Source organism: Haliotis cracherodii, unplaced genomic scaffold (genome assembly GCF_022045235.1).
Source record: "Haliotis cracherodii isolate W230 unplaced genomic scaffold, xgHalCrac1.p SCAF_14, whole genome shotgun sequence".
NCBI classification, from domain to species: domain Eukaryota; kingdom Metazoa; phylum Mollusca; class Gastropoda; order Lepetellida; family Haliotidae; genus Haliotis; species Haliotis cracherodii.
The window spans coordinates 21,620,362-21,644,792 of record NW_027266269.1 but is presented as its reverse complement, the minus strand read 5'-3'; the positions used below and the strand labels follow the sequence as shown (position 1 = coordinate 21,644,792).

General features: G+C 41.8%; 1 pseudogene; it reads left to right on the top strand.

Annotated features, from left to right (window-relative positions):
• Positions 1-8,431: 8,431 nt before the first annotated feature.
• Positions 8,432-24,200, top strand: LOC139461086 (uncharacterized; annotated as a pseudogene).
• The last annotated feature ends 231 nt before the right edge of the window (positions 24,201-24,431 follow it).

Sequence of the window (24,431 nt, the reverse complement as noted above, 5' to 3'; positions counted from 1 at the left end):
AAAGCACGAATTAAGATCACGAGATGATACTGATGTATGCATCTGGACACATATTTGCGTAGTATTGCTACCTTAATTCATCAGTATATATGTATTTTGCATAAAAGGATATTATAGGATCGACGCTGACGCGCATATAACCTATTCACCAGTGCTGTAATATTTCATTTCTTCTGACACATATCGACACGAGAAATTATATTTAAATTTAAAAGGAGCCCAAGTGGGATAGAAATTTGAGTCTGAACCTGTTGAACAAGGCTTGTTTCATTTTGGGCTATAGCATTGCCGCAAGGCCTGGGCGGAAGGGAACACCTGTTTGCACCCATCAGATACCAATCACAACTTCTCTCTCCAAACGAAAACAAAATACGAAAAATGTCGGAAGTGTATCCTTCTAATTTTCTATTTAGATACATGTTTTAACTTTAAAGTAATTATATGTATCTCATGTATTATTGGTATCTGTGATGCTGGTACCGTTTTGTTGCCATTGTGTAGCTTTTGTGGAGTTATTATGAATATCAAATACATGCCTTGAAATATGGACTTCCATGACGAAAGAATACAGAGTATACATAACTCGCAATTCTATATATTCAGCAAACAGCCCAAAACCGAAACTCCACAACATATCTGATTACACTGATTAAGGCTGTCCCAGTTCTCCATGCGATACTGACGCCTGTTCGTCTCCCAGACCATACAGAATAAATTTAAAAGGAATCCAGCTCAAGTCTAGAACGATTTGCAAGCCTAGATTGCCTTAATTCTATCCATGAAAGTAAGCATTAATAAAAAAATATTGTTCTTGTCTGCTTCAGATTATATTTTGTAGATACTTATTTTAACTAGGAAAATTGTACTGACACCGGCGCTGTCCCTATTGAAGCTATCCATAAGAATTTCGAATTGCCGTCCATTGTTCGATGTCAATACATCGATGACAAGTGAGGATATCATAAAGTAATCGTTGATGCCGCGCTACACTTTGATAAAAATTATAATCAAGTTGACTGGTGTGTACATTACTACAGTGAACATGTACATGATCATGCCCTAATAATCAAATGCCGTAATGTCAAATACTAATTTATTATTGTGTGATGAATTTAACTGGATCAGTGGTAACATGTGATATTAATATTCCATCAATTTCTTTCCTGGTTGGTCCATCCATGTCTACAAAATGAAAATAATACAATTAAAATGGAGCATAGAACAATCCTTAATTTCAGGCTAGAGCTGTGGAAATCTAGACTTTCCCAATCATTATAGACTTGAGTTGGTCTCATGTTTTACATTATTCTCTTGGGTCAACGTCACAGCTCATACCATACACTAACAAGACCAGCTTGCCCCCCGCCGGAGCTCCCGGATTTTGGTTATATCATCTAACATGGCCAACTCTGCTCTTAAGTAAACAAGAACCTAATCAGCGAGGGGTCCTTTATCATCCCTATGTGGCTGCTTATGAAAATCTGATATCTTTTTCCAAAGACCTGGTTAATAATATATTTTCTGCTGAATATTCGAAACAAATAGAGTGAGTTGGTACTACATGTACATATGTATACGGTTCTATTTTAAATGACTGCAGCGCTCCATTATGAAAACAATTTGTTTTAACGCCGCTCTCAGCAGTATTCCAGTGATATATGACGGCGGTCTGCTGTATATGAAATATATGCAAATTGAATCTTGAATCTTGAAAGTTGTAACATTTCCGCAAATAAGTATCACATGCAGTATACAGTATATCAACTGCAATATACTGTATACATCAGTATACAGTGTGTCGCGAGCTCTGCGCTGGGCTGGAGCACACATTTCCTACACCTCTCCCTTCGGCAAACACCTCATGAGGGTTGCAACGAGGTCACAGGTCAGGCGTGCACTCGTCAGTTGTCTAATACGGTCAAGAGTAAGATCTTCCGGAAGACCACTGCACTGGAGGTATGTGGGTTATTGAGGAGGTACTACGTGTTTGGAACTGGGAGTTGAACACTATGCACTTTTAGAGAAGAGCTCATAATAAAACGTTATGGACTCGCGGACGGACTTGTGTTTTCATTTCAAGACGTACATTTATCAGGTTGAACTTCCTAACTGTAACAATAACTGAACTTTACGCTTTTTATACACATTTGTGATGGGGCGACAATGCGACAACGAGTCATATTTTGACCTTGAAAATGTCGCGTTACGGCATCGTCGCCCTTTTGTAAAATAAAGAAAAGGATTATCAAAGAGCGACAATGCGAACACGCGACAATGCGACAAATGGCCAATTGTCGCGCTTTTGTTAATTTTGACAGGTTTTGCTTGTTGTTGTAAAGGTGTCAATGTGACAATGCGACAACGAGACAAGGTCCCTTCCATAGTAATCCGTGCAAATAAAACTGAGTAATGAAATAGAAGTCTGACATGCCAGTTAAAAGATAGAGTGTTGCAGCTTCTGATTTCATAGATCTTCAAGAAGGGGTTATCAATAATGGGATGGGTGATGAGTTCAACTGCATACTCTGTGATTAACAATAATGCTCCGAGTCAATACATTTTGTCAAATGTATGACATGTATTACGTGAATGAACATATTTTTTATACTCGTCCATGTTTTTGACGGACAAAATAATGTACATGCTCGGTAAAACTGAGGACGGGCATCATTGTGTGTTTCCGTGCTTTGTTCAGGTGAACAATTGACTTGTCCTTGCATGTGTTTGTGACGGGTGCCACTTGTGTGGCAGGATACGCTCACCTTTTCCCGAACACCCATTGGGTGACCTGAACCACTTCGGATTTTTATCCCACAGCAGTCTGATACACCATGATATAACTGAAATACTGAAATACTGCACAGTTGAAAATGATGTTTAATGCGATTACCGTAGTGTGTTACTGCAACTGTTAATATTTTGTGCAGTGATGTTATGTAATATGTAAAAGAAAGCATATTCAATTATCCAATTGATTTGAATAGAATATACTTGCGTCAGTGTATTTTATTAACGCCCCAAATCGTAATTTAAACACATAAAATAACAGATCACGCATGGTGCCTTGACTTACTACTAGATTTAATCGGCCACCCCGGAATAAAATAGTTCCCCCCAAAGCGAGGAACATATGTTTTAGTATGTTTACAAGAAATATATTCCAAACGATATCCTCATAAGATGAGAAGATCTTTTACAGAATTACCTCAGTAAGTCAATTACAATGACAGCGTCGTAATACATTTACATCAAGTACAATACGTCAAAATGGCCGACACGATAAACGTGACGGGAGATATTTTCGAAGTTGTTAATTAACCTGTGGCTATTTCAAGCCTTTGTCATCACTGATCAATTGGCCGATCATTGAAAGGTGATTGTGAAGATGTGTCAAATAGATACTAAGGTAAATTCATAGATTTCTGTAAATTGTCACTGCGACATTTTCGATTTTTTTTCGTGTTTTTTTTCTCTCTGGGATGGATTGTAGCGAGGGTATCCTTAAGTGGGCTTGCAACCACGCTTCTGTATGAATTCGTACCAGGGAATTCCAAGGGTTTTCCCCAGGAATGTGGAAGTAGTCAGTGTTTACGGCTTTTCAAGAATACAGTCACGTGAAGAACGTCATGTGACCGACCTCGCGTCCAAGTCGTATATCTTGTAAACTTCACATTAAAAAATTAGTTATTGTTATAATCAAATGAAACACAACCCATTATCCTATAGGGGTAACTGTACATAGCCGTTACCACAATAAACTTAGTAACATTGTTTGGTTTGACTTCTTGGCGCGTGTCTGAATTCCATTAACATGTAACATATCCTAAAACTAGCTTATCAGCAAATCTCGCTGCACTGCGCGCGAGAGATACTAGAGCAAGGCATGCCAGAAATACGAAACCTAAAGCTTCCGAAAGGAAGCCTTGGACATCACGTGCGTCGGGGGACCAGCACCATCTGATTGGCCGTTAACAGTTGTACAAGGCGGAGCAAAAAGCATCGTTTTTCCGTCCATTTTACGCTTGAAAAACTCGACCCTTTTCTGGACACTTTCTAGACGCTGACCAATTAATCAATTTTAATGAATTTTTAGTCGTTTTTCCGTCCAATGACCATATACGGAAAAAAACGACGTTTTCGTGTTTGCAGTGTGAACAACAAAAGTTCCTGTGACATTGAATAAGATTTAATGCAAAGTTATGTTTTTTAACCAATTCTGAAACAATTTCGGCGCCACACAAAGTACAGTGGGATGTCTGTCCATATCTGCTGGAGGATGTTTCCATGTTCCTGGAGTGTCTGGGGAACACGTGGTTGACGTCGAAGGCGCCGATCCATCTCATCCCACATGTGCTCGATTGGTGAGAGATTAGGGGAGCCAGCCGGCCAGGGGATGTCATTCACGTTGTTTTGTTGAAAATAATCCTGAACAAGTCGAAAAATATAAGGACGGGCGTCGTCATGTTGAAAGGTAATGCCTGGGCCATGACGACGCAAAAACGGTAGAACAACAGAGCCGATGATCTCTGTTGCTGGCTGGAATCGACTTCGTAGGTGTGTTGTTCGAATCCAGTTGCCTTGTCGATTATTGGTTATACGTGGCCTGCCACTCCGAGGATGGTCTCTGACTGCATTCGTCTGTTGCCAACGTTGCCATAAACACCAAATGGTGTTTCTGGTGATCCTGCTTCAAGCATACCAATGGCTCGCAGACGCTCATTTTCGGACAGGCGTGGCATTTCGAATGTCGAATAATTGCTTCATTTTTTTGTTTTTCTGTGTGGTTGTTGTCAGCACGATGCTAAACAATGTATATTCAATCCCGTTAACGCACATGTATGATGCATGGGGCTTGCATAAAATCAACTTTTGCATGGAATGCATCCTTTTCTTGATTCCATACATGTACTACAATATTGAAAACCAAACTTTAAAATATTGGTGTCAGAGGAACTTTTGTTGTTGAGTATAGAATCATGTGCACGGTTAGTGTTTTAAGTAGGGGCTTAATCTTGAAATTCACATTTAGTAGCCACATCAAAGTACCCAAAGGGATGGTTTCATTCCGCGGCTTTCGTGGCAGATATCACCGGATACCAGGAGGCATTTCGGGCAAGTATCAGGTGGTATCTGTCAAGAATACGACAGACGCAAACCACACCTTTTTGACAATTATGTCGAAGCATATTTTAGGATGTTGCAAATGTAAGAGTGAAAGACAAATTGTTTTGTTTTTTAAGGCTTTAGTCGGAAATATTGCAGTTGTATCACAGCGGCCTAAAAACAAATAGGTCTGAACCAGATACCAGTAATTTGCACTTCGAGCAATGCCCCAGGTTGTTGGGGAACAGTGATACGCAATCAACAAAATCTCCGAGCCTGACACAGGATACATGGATACTGACTGTCTGAGTAGGGATTTAATCCGCTTTAGCAATACATTAAGCCGAGGGACAGCAGAAATGGGCTTCATATATTGTACCTATGCGGGGATTGAGTAGCACAGTGCCACAGGATACATGGTGACTGACTGGCAGACTGAGTAGGGTTTTAAACCACTTAGAAATATCCAAGAAATACCACCAGCGGGGCGTCAGGAACGGGGTTGGTATAATGTATTAGGCCCTTTCTAATCGCAGTTAATTAACTTTTTATAGGGGTAATGGACATTATAAACCGATCTCGAGGAGTATGTCTAAAACCTGAACATTTCTCGTAAACTGAACTTTAAATGGATATTGAATGAGGAAAACATTTGGAAAGAACAATCTGTCCCATAGCTGTTTCTTTTCAGTATGATAGAAATGAATACACGATGTACTTTGTATATACTAAAAGCTTGCTTATTCACCTTGTAATAATAATTGGCAAGTTATATTATCACACCTAAGCAGTTTATTCACTGTAACTAATTGATGAAAACTCACTTTGTATTATCTTCAACTCGGTTGTTATGGCTGAATCCATCTAAAGTATGGACAGGCACAGTGTCACAGGATGCATGGAGTTAGACAGAAATATCAAGGCGGGGGACAGAGGAAATCGGCTTCATAAATAATACCCATGTGGGGAATTAACCTCGACGTGACAGCAAACGCTACAACCACTGGGCTACCCAACCGTTCCTTGACTAGAAAAATAAAGAGTCTGTTTAGACAACCGTGTTATTGTAATGGAGCATCCACTTTTGTCCCTTTAAATAAACTTGTACATACTTAGAATCATGTGCACGGCTTGTGTTTTAAGTAGGAGCTTTATCTTGAAATTCACATCCAGTAGCCATATCACAGTGGCAAAAGGGGTGGTTTCTGTCCGCCGGATTCGTCACTGATACCACCTGATACCAGGATGTACTTCGAGAAAGTATGAGGCGGTATCTGCCAAGAATACGAGCCACGCAAACCACGCCCATTTGATAATTTTGTTGAAACATCTTTCAGAACATTGCAAATGTAAGAGCGTAAGACAAATTGTTTTGTTGCTATTCTAAAAAGGGATGAGAAACCAGAATCTTTTATGGCCTGAAATACGAATGCTTGTTCTGTTCCTCTATTTAGTGATTATGGCTTGTTTTAGGAAACACGCTAGTGTAATTACTGCTAAAGAATACAAATTATTGCCCTGTGGTAGGTGATAATGACATTCATAGAAGTATGCATACCTGAGGTTACCTTAACTACGTTGGAAACACATCGTTTCCTCCCTCCAGGTCTATCCCTGTAATTGTTACACACAATGCATTAGTGTAGATATACCCAAGGTGGATGGAAAGAGAAAATGAACAGTAATTAGATGAACCTGTATTCGGCCTGACATTTTGAATTTACGCTGAAACAAATGTCTGGATTGTTCGACCAATTTCACTGACATTTTACTATGAGTGACTTTTTTATGTGATGTTAAAACAACAGGAAATATAACCATGAACTATGTTTAAAGTATTTCCATCTTTACCCGATTATGTTAACTCTGCGGTTCTTTCATGATGTAATCCATCAATGTCAAGGCAGAAATGCACTCATATGTTGCACCCATGTTGCACCCATGTGAACGGTACGGCTACCCCATCGCCACTTGAGTAGATAAATGAAGAGGCAGTTTAGACCAACCATGTTAATGTAATGGAATATCGCTTTACTCCCATTAAATACTTTTTCAAACTAGGAATTATGAACACAGTTTGTGTTTGAAGTAAGAGCTTAATCATGACATTCACACTCAATAGCCATTCCACAATGCCGAAAGGCCTATGCGTGGTTTATGTCCGTCAGAATCGTGTCGAATATCACCGGATACTTACCTTTCCGGAAACATTTCGGGTAAGTTTCATTTGGTATCCGCTGAGAATCAGATAGATGCAAGACCCGTGAAGATCCGGGGTAGAATAGGTCTTCTGCAATTCATGCTTGCCTTAAAAGGCGACCATGCTTGTCGTAAAAGGCAGCTAACGGGATCGGGTGGTCAGGCTCGCTGACTTGGCTGATTCATATCATCGATTTCAATTGGGTGGATCGATGCTCATTTCGTCAATCACTGGATTGTCTGGTGCAGACTCGATTATTTGCAGACCGCCGTCATATATCTGGAATGTTGCTGAGTGCGGCGTAAAACAACAAACAAACAAACAAAAGATGCGTACTACACCTTTTTTGACAATATCGAAACATATTTCAGAACGTTGGAAATCCAAGAATGTAAAACAATTTGTTTTGTTGTTTAAGGCTTCAGTCAGCAGCATTGAAGCTATATCACAGCGGCCTAAAATAATTAAGTCTAAAGCAGTAAAACCAGTAAATTGCACTCCGAGAAACGCCTCAGTTTGTCAGGGAACAGTGAAACAGAATCAACAATATCACCAAGCCTGACCACCCGATCCATTAAGTTGCCTCTTTTAACATCCATAGGTTACTTTGACCATACCAGGCATTTTACCCATAATTTCACAATTCCTTCAAGTTTATATTATCTTTTGTATTACATGTGAAATTTATGTTTATGTATCTGGTACCACCGGTTTCTTGTGTCAATATACGCATAGATCATAGAATACAATTGTGTATTCAGGTATGTATCAGGTGGTATTTGCGAAGAATACGACCGACGCAAACAACACACTTTTTGACAATTATGTCGACACATATCTTAGAACCTTGCCAATGTAAAGTTAAGACAATTTGTAATCTTTGTAACGCTGCAGTCGGCAATACTCAAACCATATCGCAGCGGTTCACAACTTATTGAGTGTGGACCATACAAGGCAGCAACTGGCATTTCGAGCAACGTTCTAGGTTGTCGGGGTACAGTGACATGCAATCAACCAAATCACCACCTCCGGATCCTCTGAGTTGCATCATTTTACAACCATAGGGCACTAGGGACCACTCACTTGAACATGAGATCCCTACAGGCAGTTTAATACTTACCAAAGTCCATGTTATCTATTGTTTTAAATGTAAGCTTTTGTGTATCTGGTACACTAATTCCATGCATCCATAAACGCATAGATCAATCGATTTTGTAATTATTAACAGTTGATACTTCTTTTCTTCCAGAATCAAGAATGTCGATGGATAAACTTTGTAAGTATGGAATGGCAGAGTGTCACAGGATTTAGCAAGTTATATTATCACACCTGAGCAGTTTATTCACTGTAACTAATTGATGAAAACTCACTTTGTATTATCTTCAACTCGGTTGTTATGCTTCATGGCTGAATCCATCTAAAGTGTGGACTGGCACAGTGTCACAGGATGCATAAAGTTAGACTAACTGACCAAGTAGTATCTTACACTGCTTTTAGCAATATCCCAAAAATATCAAGTCGGGGGACAGAGGAAATCGGCTTCATAAATAATACCCATGTGGGGAATTAACCTTCGACGTGACCGCGAACGCTACAACCACTGGGCCACCCAACCGTTCCTTGACTACATACATGAAGAGTCAGATTAGAAAACCGTGTTATTGTAATGGGACATCCACTTTTGTCCCTTTAAATAAACTTGTACATACTTAGAATCATGTGCACGGCTTGTGTTTTAAGTAGGAGCTTCATCTTGAAATTCACATCCAGTAGCCATATCACAGTGGCAAAAGGGGTGGTTTCTGTCCGCCGGATTCGTCACTGATACCACCTGATACCAGTATGTATTTCGAGAAAGTATTAGGCGGTATCCGCCAAGAATACGAGTGACGCAAACCACGCCCCTTCGATAAACATCTGTCGGAACGTTGCAAATGCAAGAGCGTAAGACAAATTGTTTTGCTGTTCAAGGCTTCAGTCAGCAATATTCCAACTATATCACAGCGGCCTTAAAAATTAAGTCTGAACCAAATAAACCAGTAACTTGCACTTCAAGCAACGTCCCAGGTTGTCGAGGGACAGTGATACGCAATCAACCATCTCACCGAGACTGACCACCCGATCCATTGAGTTAATTCTTAATTCATAGGTAACTGGCATCCCTCCCCAACATTTCACACTTTCCTCAAGTTTATATTATCTAATGTATTAAATGTGATATTTTGTATCTGGTACACTGGTTTCATTTGTCAATTTTCGCATGGAGCAGTGGAATTTGTGTTTATTAACAGTAATATAATTCGTTTCTTCCAGCCAGAAGTTTTATTGTTTATTATGTGTTTTATTATGTTTATTGTCATGTCTTTTATCAAGTTTTAAATTTTGCCAGAATTAAACATCACATGGACATCATATCAAATACAGCGTCTTGATTACCTTGGGAATTCTTTTGAGACAATGTTTATTCATGTCATGTGTCCGTTTACGCATGGATCAATCGAAATTGTGTTTATTAACAGTAATAAAATGTGTTTCTTCCAGCCGCAAGCGTCATGGGTAAGTATGGAATGACAAAGCGTCACAGAATACATGGATATTGGCTGAGTATGATTTTGTTCCGCTTCAGCAATATCCCAGAAATATCATAGCTGGGGTCAGCAGAAATGAGCTTCATATATTGTACCCATCTAACTGACTAACTGACCAAGTAGTATCTTACACTGCTTTTAGCAATATCCCAAAAATATCAAGTCGGGGGACAGAGGAAATCGGCTTCATAAATAATACCCATGTGGGGAATTAACCTTCGACATGACCGCGAACGCTACAACCACTGGGCCACCCAACCGTTCCTTGACTAGATACATGAAGAGTCAGATTAGAAAACCGTGTTATTGTAATGGGACATCCACTTTTGTCCCTTTAAATAAACTTGTACATACTTAGAATCATGTGCACGGCTTGTGTTTTAAGTAGGAGCTTCATCTTGAAATTCACATCCAGTAGCCATATCACAGTGGCAAAAGGGGTGGTTTCTGTCCGCCGGATTCGTCACTGATACCACCTGATACCAGTATGTATTTCGAGAAAGTATGAGGCGGTATCCGCCAAGAATACGAGTGACGCAAACCACGCCCCTTCGATAAACATCTGTCGGAACGTTGCAAATGCAAGAGCGTAAAACAAATTGTTTTGCTGTTCAAGGCTTCAGTCAGCAATATTCCAACTATATCACAGCGGCCTTAAAAATTAAGTCTGAACCAAATAAACCAGTAACTTGCACTTCGAGCAACGTAATAGGTCTGACTGAGTAGGGTTTTAATTGCTTTAGCAATATCCCAGAAATAACAAGCCGAGGGACAGCAGAAATGGGCTTCATATATTGTACCCATGTGAGGATCGATACCACAGTGTCACAGGATACATGGTGACTGACTGACTGACTGAGTAGGGTTTTACACCACTTTTAGCAAAATCCCAGATATATCACAATGGCGGCGTCAGAAACAGGGTTGATATAATGTACTCAAGTGGGGAATTGAACCTTCGGTTGACCAGCGAACAGTACAAACACTTGGTCACGGTACCGGCTTTTTAATAGATAAATGAAGACTCAGTTTAGACCAAACGTCTTATTGTAATGGAACATACACTTTACTCCCATTAAACATACCTTTACAAAAATAGAATTATGTGGACGGATTGTGTTTTAACTGGGAGCTTAATCTTGAATTTCACATTCAGCAGCCACATGTGGTAACCCCAGACTACATACAATCATATAATAAACAAGACAACCCGGTATTAGAGGGATAGTCAAGATGTACATGTATTTACTCTTCTTGAGTGTTTACATTCATGGCGGAAGCAGCCGGCGCGAGGTTCCCATAATTCCCTGCTAAGGGAGCAGTTATTACGCTTAAGTGGAAATCACGGGGAGTGGCTTATTGTTTAAACTGTTACTCTATGACACTCCTCCCCCATAGTTTTGTTGCACTTTAAACATAACTACCATAATGAATCTACACATGTTGAAAGAACTGACAATTGCTCCAGAAGATGTCATTAAAGTGTCTCTTCACACATCTCATTGGAACATTTTAAATGAAATTTAACCAATATTGTTCCAGATGTTATTTAGAGTCTCTCATGTCACACAATAACTGGAACACTTTAACTGAATATGCACTTGCATTAATGATTAAAGATAACTGGATATGCATCTGCTTATGTCTGAATAAGGGAACCAATAACAAGATCCAAAACTATCAATCACTGATGGTTCACTTAGGTGACAAATAGTGTGAAATACATCACATTCTCATTACAGTTCATAACTCAGCAGCAATCCTTAGATTAAGTCTATCCTGCGCTTTCCGGATTCTGGAAGAACGACGAAATTCTTGCGCACCACAAGAATCTGACTGAGTAGGAGATAGTGTCTCTGGTAAGACCTGCTGTGGCTCGGGCCTTGTAGAAGTAAATTCATCTTGCAGGTGAGGGGTACCCGGAAGTACTGGAATGTTGCTAGGTTCAGGCAACATAGGTAACTTGTCGGGTAGTTCTGGTAGAACTGATTGTTCATGTGTTGATGGAACTGTTTTATCGTGTTGGCTTTCATGCGTCAGAACATGGCGCAAACGTAGGTGATCAATATGGCGCTTGACAACACCACCATTGTCAAGACGAACATGGAACGACACTGGACCGGTTCTCTCTGTTATGATTCCTGACAACCATTTGTCACCAGGACGAAAGTTTAAAACATACACAAGATCTCCAACTTGCAAGTGACGGTCCTTTGCATGTGCATCATGTACTGACTTTTGCTGTTCTTGTTTGTTCCTAACTTTACAGCTCATATCTGGATGAAGAAGATTGAGATGAGACTTCGGTCTTCTTCGAAGAAGTAATTCTGCTGGAGATAACCCCGTTGTAGTCTGCGGGGTAAGTCTGTATCTGAACAAAAACCGTGCAAGTTTTGTGTCCAATGTGCCCCCTGTCATACGTTTAATGCCAGATTTAAAGGTTTGTACAGCTCGTTCTGCTAACACATTAGAGGCAGGGTGATACGGTGCCACACATGTATGAGTGATGCCATTACGTTTCATAAAGGCAGAGAATACCTCACTTGTAAAACAAGTGCCATTGTCAGTGACCACTTGGTCTGGCAGTCCATGAGTTGCAAACATATGTCTGAGACAATCAGTTGTAGCAGTGGATGTGGCACTGTTCACTGGAAACACTTCCAACCATTTAGAATGTGCGTCAATACACACAAGGAACATTTTACCCAGGAAAGGTCCGGCATAGTCTAAATGCAAACGAATCCATGGATGTTCAGGCCATTCCCAAAAGTGAAGCGAAGCCTCGGCTTGTAATTGACAAGACTGTTGACATACAGAACAGGTTTTCACCTTGAGTTCCTTGAGCTCAATTGTATAGTTATATGCAGAGAGGGTTAATGCCCAACGTTGAATTCTGCTCGTACCATCTGTGAAATGCCCTTGTCCCGACTGAAGATGCTCTCGAGGGGTTTGTGATCTGACAACAGAGTAAAGGAACGCCCATAGATATACTGATGGAATTTCTTAGTTCCGAAGACAATTGCTAGAGCTTCATGATCCAATTGAGAGTAATTCTTCTCTGCTTGCGACAGAGACCTGGATGCGAATGCTATTGGTTTCTCTACACCATCATCAGACTGATGCGAGAGGACGGCACCTACCCCATAGGGAGATGCATCACACGCCAATACAAGTTTCTTATGGGGATCATAATGCGTCAAGAGATCACAAGAAGACAAATGTCCTTTCACCATGTTGAAAGCTTTTTCTGTTGAGCTCCCCATGACCAGGTAACTTCTTTCCTGAGAAGCCGATGCAAGGGCGCCAAGGTAGTGGCGAGATTAGGCAAGAAACGCTGATAATACTGCACGAGTCCAAGGAAGGATTTAAATTCAGCAACATTGCGTGGAGCTGGAGCCGACACTATAGCCTTCACCTTTTCATCAAGGGGATGCAAACCCTGCGCATCTATTTTGTGACCCAAATACTCTACTGAGCCGACCATGAATTTGCACTTCTGTGCATTCAATCTGAGACCAGCCTTGCTAAGTCTGGATAGGACTTCCTTCATGTTTTCCAAATGTTCCTGTTCAGAGGCCCCTGTGACAAGAATGTCATCCAAGTAGACACAGACATGGGGAATGTCTTTGAGCAAGCACTCCATAGTTCGCTGGAATACAGCTGGAGCTGCCGATATGCCAAAGGGTAAGCGCTGGTACTGATAGAGGCCACGATGAGTCGTGAGCTTTTGCGACTCCTCGTCAATGGTTAACTGTGGGTAGGCTTGACTTAAATCCAGTTTCGTGAAAGTCTTTCCACCTGACAAAGATGCGAACAGATCTTCGATCCGTGGAATGGGATAAACATTAGTACGAGCGACCTTGTTGACAATTAATTTGTAGTCTCCGCAAATTCGTATGTTCCCATTGGATTTAACCACTGGTACGATTGGAGCAGCCCAATCAGAATACTGCACTGGCTTGATAATACCCTGTTTTTCAAGGCGTTCAAGTTCATCGTCAACTTTCTGACGAAGAGCATAAGCAACATTCCTGTGCTTATAAAATCTTGGCACATTTGAGGTGATCTCAATAGTGACCTTTTGATCCTTGAATTCCCCTATATCATCTTGGAACACATCAGAATAAGAGTTCAAAATGTCTTGTAACCCTTCATTTCTCACATTCAAAATTTTCCCCCAATCTAATCTGATGGCCTGACGCCAATCTCTGCCAAGCAAGTTCTCGCCATCACCTTCCACCACTGTCAGCGGGAGAGTAGCCGACTGATTTCCATAATTTACTTGAACGTCTGTAGTGCCTTCTATTGGTATTCTCTCTCGGTTGTAGGACCGAAGAATAGCATTGGTCTAACTTAACTTGGGCCTGTCATCACCCTCATTCCACACTGAATGGAAAGTACTTGAACTGATCACTGAATAGTTAGCTTTTTACCATTAACTAACACTTCAATGAGATAGGGCTCCACTCTGTGTCGCTTACCACTCAATCCGTTTTGAGCATGTTGAGTTTCTTCCTTCAAAAGTCAATATTCATTGTTCTCGTCTTCCTGAGGTACATCGTCAATACGATTAGCATGATTAGTGGAGGATCTGTTGTCCTTGTAATCGGTACCACGACCACCATGACCACGGCCCCTGTCGCGTCTGCGACCACGGCTGTGACCACGACCTAAAGATCTATCATTCATGGCGCTTCGAGAGCGACAAGCACGCTGGATATGACCAACCTTATTACAATTGTTACACACAGCGTTTTTGTAATAGCACTGACTACTGACATGATTTGAGCCCCCACAGCGATCACACTTCCTGCCTGCATTATTTCTCCTGTTATCCTCTCTAATCTTGTGCACTGGCCTTGGCATCTGATCTCCCCCTTTAATATCATGCACTTCCTTAGCAGCCATTTCCATTCCTAAACACAAGGAGTAAGCCTTAGCAAAGTCCAATGTTTTCTCAGTTAACAGTCTTTTTTGCATTGCTTCATTGTTGATACCACACACTAGACGATCCCTTAACTGAGTCTCTAAATCAGTGTATTCACATGTCGATGCCAAACGACGTAGCTCAGCCACATATGCCGATACAGTTTCATTAGGCTGTCTATCACGCATATTGTACCTCCTCCTTTCCATCATAATAGTGGGTTTCGGGTGTAAATGTGACTTCATCAGGTGTACTAATGTATCATAAGAATGATCGCCAGGTTTCTGTGGCGTTGACAAGTTCGGTATTAACTTGTATGACTTCCAACAAATCACACTCAATAGAATAGCACGCTTCCTACCCTGATCTGTAATTTCGTTTTCTTCAAAATAATGTCCAAGTCTCTCTACATATTCATTCCAGTCATCAGTCTGAGAATCATATTCATCTATTTTGCCGAATATTGTTGTTTTGAATACCGGGCGAACGCACGTGGTCTGACCAAGATCGTTGTTACTACTCGCCGGCACGACAAACGCACTGAATTGACCTCGTCGCCAATATATGTGGTAACCCCAGACTACATACAATCATATAATGAACAAGACAACCCGGTATTAGAGGGATAGTCAAGATGTACATGTATTTACTCTTCTTGAGTGTTTACATTCATGGCGGAAGCAGCCGGCGCGAGGTTCCCATAATTCCCTGCTAAGGGAGCAGTTATTACGCTTAAGTGGAAATCACGGGGAGTGGCTTATTGTTTAAACTGTTACTCTATGACACCACATCAAGGCACCAAAACGGGTGGTTCCTGTCCGCCGGGTTCGTGGCGGATATCACTGAATACCAGGATACATTTCGGGCTAGCATCAGGTGGTATCCGCAAAGACTTTAGTAGCAATGTTGCAACCCGTTTTGTAATAAAGTTGCAAAGTGTAATAATTATTACAAAACGGGTTGAGAGTCTTATTACAAAGTGAAATGCACATAACAACCCGTTTTGTAATAAAGTTGCAAAGTGTAATAAACTTGGTGAATGATGCTGAAAGTGTTCAATTGCCACCCATAACTTGCTTATAAGTTCAATTAGGAACACAAACGGTCTTTATGTTAAGATCACGCCGAAGACCCGGTTTCGATTCCTGACATGGGTACAATGTGTGAAGCCCATTTCTGGTGTCCCCCGCCGTGATATTGCTGGAATATTGCTAAAAGCGGCGTAAAACCATATTCACTCACTCACATTATGTTAAGATTGGTCGTCATCATATCTACTTTGGATGCAAAGTTGACCTAACATTGGAATCGTTCCAAAGTGTAATAGTTATTACAAAATGGGTCGACAGTCTTATTACAAAGTGATATTCACATAGCAACCCGTTTTGTAATAAATTTGCAAAGTGTAATAAACTTGGTGAATGATGCTGAAAGTGTTCAATTGGCACCCATAACTTGCTTATAAGTTCAATGAGGAACACAAACGGTACTAACGTTAAGATTGGTCGTCATCATATCTACTTTGGATGCAAAGTTGACCTAACATTGGAATCGTTTCAAAGTGTAATAATTATTACAAAACGGGTTGAGAGTCTTATTACAAAGTGAAATGCACATAACAACCCGTTTTGTAATAAAAAGTTGCAAAGTGTAATAAACTTGGTGAATGATGCTGAAAGTGTTCAATTGCCACCCATAACTTGCTTATAAGTTCAATTAGGAACACAAATGGTCTTTACGTTAAGATTGGTCGTCATCATATCTACTTTGGATGCAAAGTTGACCTAACATTGGAATCGTTTCAAAGTGTAATAATTATTACAAAACGGGTTGAGAGTCTTATTACAAAGTGAAATGCACATAACAACCCGTTTTGTAATAAAAAGTTGCAAAGTGTAATAAACTTGGTGAATGATGCTGAAAGTGTTCAATTGGCACCCATAACTTGCTTATAAGTTCAATTAGGAACACACACGGTCTTTACGTTAAGATTGGTCGTCATCATATCTACTTTGGATGCAAAGTTGACCTAACATTGGAATCGTTTCGAAGTGTAATAATTATGGTGTGATGTACCCCGAACTGTCAGGCGATGGTTACACAGGCTCACACACAAGGTACATCGCACAATATGCCCCGAGGGTCGGTTGACAACAAATTTATGTTACCGATATTCATTCACACAGGTCCGGAATCTAAGTGATGAGTCTGGACTTTTTGCTATCAATGAACTGTAATTATAAGACTACTTTTGAGCCAGAACTGAGCCATCTGCTTCTGTTTGTTATTGTTAGTTGTTCTATTACCATATTGATTGAGATATATATTAAACCTTCCCATCGTGGATTCGGAAGGTTTTGTTTGATATTTTATTGAAATAACACATCAAAAAACGTCTGAATACATCATTAACATATCCCACTGGAAACCTTCTGAAATTTTAGTCAGTGAGTCAAGTGTTGAGCCATCGTAACCAAAAACAATATGCTCGACAGTTGACGAAAACTCGTAGCATTTACCTTGCTGGTGTTATATTCTATTTAGGCAAATCTTAAAGCAAACGGATGCGAAGGGATACTTTGTCACCATATTGCCATGTGAGCTCAAGACGACAATGTATTAATGTTAAGGCTTTGTACATCACGTACATCTCAAGTAAATGTTTTAATACACATTCAGCGACGCATTTAACCTTTTACAAAAGATAAATATCCATGAAATGCGTTTAGGTTGAACATAATGGTTGCGGTGGTTATATATTTTTTACTTATCCTGCATTACTCCTTAATGCATATAACATAAAACTGATTCAAACCCTCACGTGTTTGCTATCTGAGTTAATGTTTTTTGTCTTTGTGTTGTGCCTACGGTTTGTATGTTGTACAGTCTATTTTTGATAAACATGTGCATAACGTTATTAGACACTTACTGGCCAGGTGTCTTGTTGCTCCAAGTAGCCATCTTGAATATTTTGCGTAACCAGCAGTTAGTGAGCTGGTTTGCGTTCTATATTCTTTTGCTAGGTACCCCACGATTGGCGTATCCTCGCAAGTATTGTTTGTTTTGTTGTATGTTGTCTTACGTTTGTCGTAATATTTGTTTCATAAACCACACAGTGGGATAAACAAATTATAACATACATAATCGGGCGGGGACGCATTGTGATTTTACACTGCTTCGTTGCAGATATCATGCCCTCCTGCTCAAAGTGTCGGCGTAATATGTCGGCGTGGGATCCCCACCCCTGTGCCTTAATTGTACATCTCAATGCCTCCAGGGTCACCGATGTAAAGGCTGTTTACCGCTTCCACCCACAGCTTTCAGACAGTCCCTCCGTGTGTGTAAAAAACGCAGAACACAGCAGGCAAGGCAACACCGGCGCACATCGCCTTCCACATCGGTCATCTCGGATGACCACCCCCCGACCTCAACTGCTACCTTGATGTCGGACCCAACAGTTGTAATATCTACCCAGAGCACTTTGACAACCACGACAGCGTCTTTCTTTACGACGGTGACCTCCGTGACGCCCGGCGTGGCACTCAAGTACCATACGGCACCTATGCTATCCTTCGGACAGACGCTCGGTCTCCCACAGGCGCCCCCAGCTACGTCACAGACGCCCATGCTAGACGCCTCCCTCCTCCATATATTCAGCACTTACAGGCCAGACAGCCGTCGACGCCAGCGCTTTTACAGACGCGTCAACCTTGGTCCGGCTCTGACCTTTCTAAAGGACAAATATCCAAGACACACGCCCGGGTCTCAGTCTTCGCCCGTGATGAGACGGCTCTCAAGGCCCTGGCCAGGGTGTTACAGCCAGCCTTTGTTAAGGCGTCCCAGTCTGGCTCCTACCAACCACGACGCAACGCCCTCCGGATTCAACCTCTCGAGGCAGAGGCAAGGGGAAGGGAAGTCCCCAAGGAGGGTAACCGCCAGACAGGCACGACTGGGAACTCCCACCCCCAGCCGTCCAAGTTGTCGAAACCCACGTAGGTGGGAGACTGACTCACTTCTGGCAGAATTGGGAGATCCTTGGGGACCCATACCTCACCAACAACATCCGACACGGGTACAAGCTGACGCTTATAGACGACCTGCCACTGACGTCGTCACCCATTGTGGACACATATACCCCAACCCAACAGCAGCAGCTACTGAGCCGGAACATCAGGGCGCTGCTAGACAGATATCGCTGCCGGGACATCCAGTTCGAGGCGTACATAGACGACTGCCTACTGGACCATCGGGACCCTGTCACTCTACTCCGCCACAGGGACTTCACTCCTACACCAGTTGGGGTGGAAGATCAACCTCAGGAAGTCAGAGCTGACACCCTCCAAGCGCCTTCAGTTCATCGGGGCCCTCTTCCAGACGGACCTCGAACTCGACCTCTTCTGTACCCAGAGACCGATGGGAACGCATACAGGCGCACCTGACTCCAGCTCCCCACCTACCGCGCACTCTGCATCAATGGCAAGTCCTCCTGGGCCTCCTAACCTCAGCGCAGGACATGACCTACAGAGGAAAGCTACAACTGTGCCCTACATCAGACGCCAGGACCCCTCAGTATCCATCGTCCTCCCGGATCATCTCAAGCAGCATCTCCGGTGGTGGACGGTGGAATCGAATGTCTTGGGCGACGTCTCCTTGACAGGGCTTACGTCCTCATTACACCTCTTCGTAGACGCGTCCCTACAGGGATGGGGCGCACACCTGGAGGGACAGGTCGTCTCAGGGCTGTGGTCCGCCGATCAGCGCCTATGGCACATCAACAATCTCAAACTGGATTGGACCCCCCACGCTCCAACAACCCGCATGAGATCCGGGCGGTCGCCTCCACCATGGCACTACACAGCAACTGATCTCTACACGCCATCATGGAGGGATGTTTCTGGCGATCCAACACTACTTGCGAGACGTCGCATTGGAGGATGTGCAAGGCATGCACAACTTTGGTCCGTTAGTAGTGCCCAGCAGGTCACCACTACTACATGTCACGGACCTCGCCTCCAAGTCCAGAGCCGGCCTTTCGACCTCCCCTGGCGTAAGCCCTGGAATAGAAGGTTCATGCCTCATTTGCATCCGGCTCGGTGCTCCAGTCTCGACCTAACCGAGCGTTATTGTCAGGCTTCGCAGTACCAGGACACAACGCATACCTGACTCTTCCCTTCCATGTAATGGTCATCCAGGCCGACCATACAGCCGAAGACGGGCTGAGGGAGATTCCCACACATGGAGTGGTCACGCGATGCCGACCACACAGCCAAGGATTGGCTAAGGAACAGAGTCTGGTAATAACAGATGAAAGTCGACATCTGAAGGTATGCCCACCTCCGGTTCTGTCCGATAAAGATGCATTCAGGAGTAATGCAGGATAAGTAAAATATCTAGTAAAATCCTAGATATTTGTTATGTTACAACTCTTATAGAGTAATAAGTTATATGATCACGTGATCACAATCTGAAAATGAAAGTAGTGGATCACCGTGACCTTCCTTTAGCCTATTTGTTTTTGTATTAGAATGCATGTAACTATTAATGATAGTCAAACGTGTCTGTGGCTCCGAAGTGATAAGTTCCTCCCTCATTAGCTGGAATACTGTTCAAAGCGGCATTTATACCAACTTACTCACTCACTCTTACGACTCATGTCGCGGCATCTTTTGTTAAACAGACAAACGAAACAAATCCTTAAAAATCAATAAAGATATATGATGAAAGAGCAAAATTGATTCCAAAAAAATAATTTTGATTTAATATATTGTTTTGTAATTGCTGGCACTTTAACATAGGTTACGTAACTATCTCGATCTGTTGTGGGTGTGTACCATCACTACTACTACATGTCACGGACCTCGCCTCCAAATCCAGAGCCGGCCTTTCGACCTCCCCTGGCGTAAGCCCTGGAATAGAAGGTTCATGCCTCATTTGCATCCGGCTCGGTGCTCCAGTCTCGACCTAACCGAGCGTTATTGTCAGGCTTCGCAGTACCAGGACACAACGCATACCTGACTCTTCCCTTCCATGTAATGGTCATCCAGGCCGACCATACAGCCGAAGACGGGCTGAGGGAGATTCCCACACATGGAGTGGTCACGCGATGCCGACCACACAGCCAAGGATTGGCTAGGGAACAGAGTCTGGAAATAACAGATGAAAGTCGACATCTGAAGGTATGCCCACCTCCGGTTCTGTCCGATAAAGATGCATTCAGGAGTAATGCAGGATAAGTAAAATATCTAGTAAAATCCTAGATATTTTTTTAATATTTGTGTACTTATCCTGCATTACTGCGTCTAGAGGGACCCACCCATCGCAGATCTACCTCTCCACGATGCCTTCCGATGTTTCGGACTACAGAGTAATGTGAGGATCCATGACGTCACTTCCTTTGGTCACGTGGGATCTGCGTGATGGGCTGGCCTCTCTGCTAGTTGGATCAATTTCTTCAAGCAAAGACCCTCATACAGCTCTTTTCTCTGTCAAGAACAAGCAGTAATATGCATTAAGGAGTAATGCAGGATAAGTATACAAATATAGGAAATATCTAGGATTTTACTAGTTATGTTTACAAGGTTTTGAAACAATTGTAGACGTGTTACAAGATATGTTTTACTTATGTTATTCTTTCTATTTGAAAATATACCACAGCTGCAGGTATTTATGAAAGCATTGTAACAAACAGCATTGTAATCACATAAGTTCTTCTTTGATGAGGAGCTCAAATACGTCATACTGGTTATGAAGAGAAACACACCCTAATGATAGTAATCGCCATTCACAAACCGGGCACTATTAGGTAATAAAGCAACATAGGATACTGGGGGTGATATTGTTATTCGATACGCCAGAGTGACCAGTTATGTAATTTTTGGTGCTACAGAAAACTTGTAGACAAGATTCATATGAATGAAACATCATTTCCCTTAAAATAATCAAAATATGACTAATACGTTGTTTTACCGACTTTTCAGACGTAGAGCGTGAACCAATTCCGGTATCACAAGTCCATTTGCGTAAGTATTATGGTTGCGACCTGTGGTATTAGTGACCTGCTTTATAACATCCAAACATGAAAAGCTGCGTTTCTGGTTTCTGTAAACCACGAAGATGCCACCCCAGTTTCTTTGTACTTTTCAAGTATTTGTTAATTTAATGAAAATTCCAACCAAATGTTTGATATTTTAGGGGGTATCAAGAAGGTATCCGTCCCGCAAACGTTTCGCATCCAAAATGGTATGGTACCTGGAACGTTACCGGAGAGTTTCTGGAAAACGGAAACCTGAAATGTTATTGGTATTATTGCATGGTTATGGTAGTTAATGGAGATGCTTTATCATGTTTATTATCATGTTTTATTATATTGATTACCTTGGGAATTCTTTCGAGAAAATATGTATTCATGACGTGCCCATGTCAAAACCTGAAACAATGCATGTTTACCAGAGACGCATCTACTGTAGTTCAATGAAACTTGGAACATGTCATCCTCGATGTGGGTCTGAAATGGTCGAGATACTTCCATTTAAGAACAAAGACACTGGGAATATGTAGCGTTCACTGAGGATTGTTATGTTACAACTCTTATAGAGTAATAAGTTATATGATCACGTGATCACAATCTGATAATGAAAGTAGCGGATCACCGTGACCTTCCTTTAGCCTATTTGTTTTTGTATTAGAATGCATGTAACTATTAATGATAGTCAAACGTGGCTGTGGCTCCGAAGTGATAAGTTCCTCCCTCATTAACTGGAATACTGTTCAAAGCGGCATTTATACGTCTCATGTCGCGGCATCTTTAGTTAAACAGACAAACGAAACAAATCCTTAAAAATCAATAAAGACATATGATGAAAGAGCAAAATTGATTCCAAAAAAATAATTTTGTTTTAATATATTTTTTTGTAATTGCTGGCACTTTAACATAGGTTACGTAACTATCTCGATCTGTTGTGTGTGTGCTGAGATACTGTGCCGCAGCTTTACGTGAATACCCCACTCAGACATAGTGTACAGTCTCCGATCCGACCAGTCTTTGTCCATGGGTAATAACATGTACCATCTCTTAACTCATTTGGTATGACGCGGCTGAGGATCGAAACCCGGACCATCCGCTCTCCGGGCGGACGCTCTACCACTTGACTACCACGGGGCGGTCTGGCGAAGTAGTTATTAGAAAAGAATTAAGTTTGGTGTATGTACATTACATGTAGATTTGATACTTTGTATATGTATTATCCAGATAACTGTAGAAGATGCTCAGAGGTGCTTCAGAATTGTCAAAATGAGCTGTCAGCACTCCCAAACCTACACTTCATTCATTTTGATCCTTACAACAGAGACGATTCGAAGCTTCAGTTCACTAAGATACTGTCTGCCTTTAGAAATTCTGGTGGCGTTCTTATAGTTCATCAGCACTACCCAACTGGTTCCAGGTTGGACTCTCTGAACAGATTTATTAACCAAATATCTGACTCAGTACTCACCTGTGATGTGGTTACATGCGTTACATGTGAAGTATTTAAAACACAACAATTCAGAAACTACGAAGATATGTTCAGAATAGACGTCCAACCATCAGAGATGTATGTTACGCATGATTACAAAACGAAGTTCCCGTCTTTGTCAACTGGCAAATTCGAAAATGCCTCAAACGAAAGAATAAGGCGTCTCCTGTTTTCTTCGCGCACGACAGAGAGCACAGTTCCTGCTTTAAAGGGTATTTCTTCCTGGCAGCAAAATGTGGAAGATTTGAGGTTGCGCTACACCAGACCCATTCCCATGCTAAGTGGTCCTTCAACACCTTTGAGGGACAGGATAAACGTCCTAGTGGATGATACCATGCTTCGCCATTCTGTCCCTGAGCATATAACATCGCTTTCAAAGAAAAAACGCGGCGGAAGTATGTTCGTTGCTATGGCAGGACTCACATTTGATGACACTCCTCTGCATCAACAAGAACTTATAAAGGTTCATCTAATGGAAGCACTGAAGAAGAATTTGCGTGTTCAGAGAAACAAACATTCAAAGGTTTCACTTCAGGACATTGATGTGTTTAAGATAGGATTATCCAAAGACGCGAACAATGGAGACTGCATTATAGAGATTGCTGTGGGACGTGTCAATGGTTGTGTGTTTTATGACCCTCAAGGACCCGAATCTTATACAATTGAAGGGAAAAGAGTAGTTCGACCTCCCTTTGAAAGATGGGTTGACGAGGCCTTTGAGTGAACACCGATGGATCCACCATATATTCTGGGAAACCCAGAATTTTTGTTGCAGACAATGTTTTTGAAACATTTCGTTCAGTTCAAATTCACAGCGAATTCATTCTTTCTCTGAAAGGAGAAGCCTAAACATTTTTCTTAGATCTGTCTGTCTGCGACTGTGATATAGATATCACGCGTAATGTTACCAGTGCCTGCATTACTGTGGGAATCATTGGGCAGAATACATGTAGGTCCGCAGCACCCAATGTTTATTGTGAGAGCTGACTCAAGTGAGGATCAGGTGGCGGCAATGTGTTACTTTGCTGATTGTTGTCATCATTCCATGGTGGCGTGAATCGTTTCTCGTATTTCATCAACCTCAATTTCGTCTGATCCAG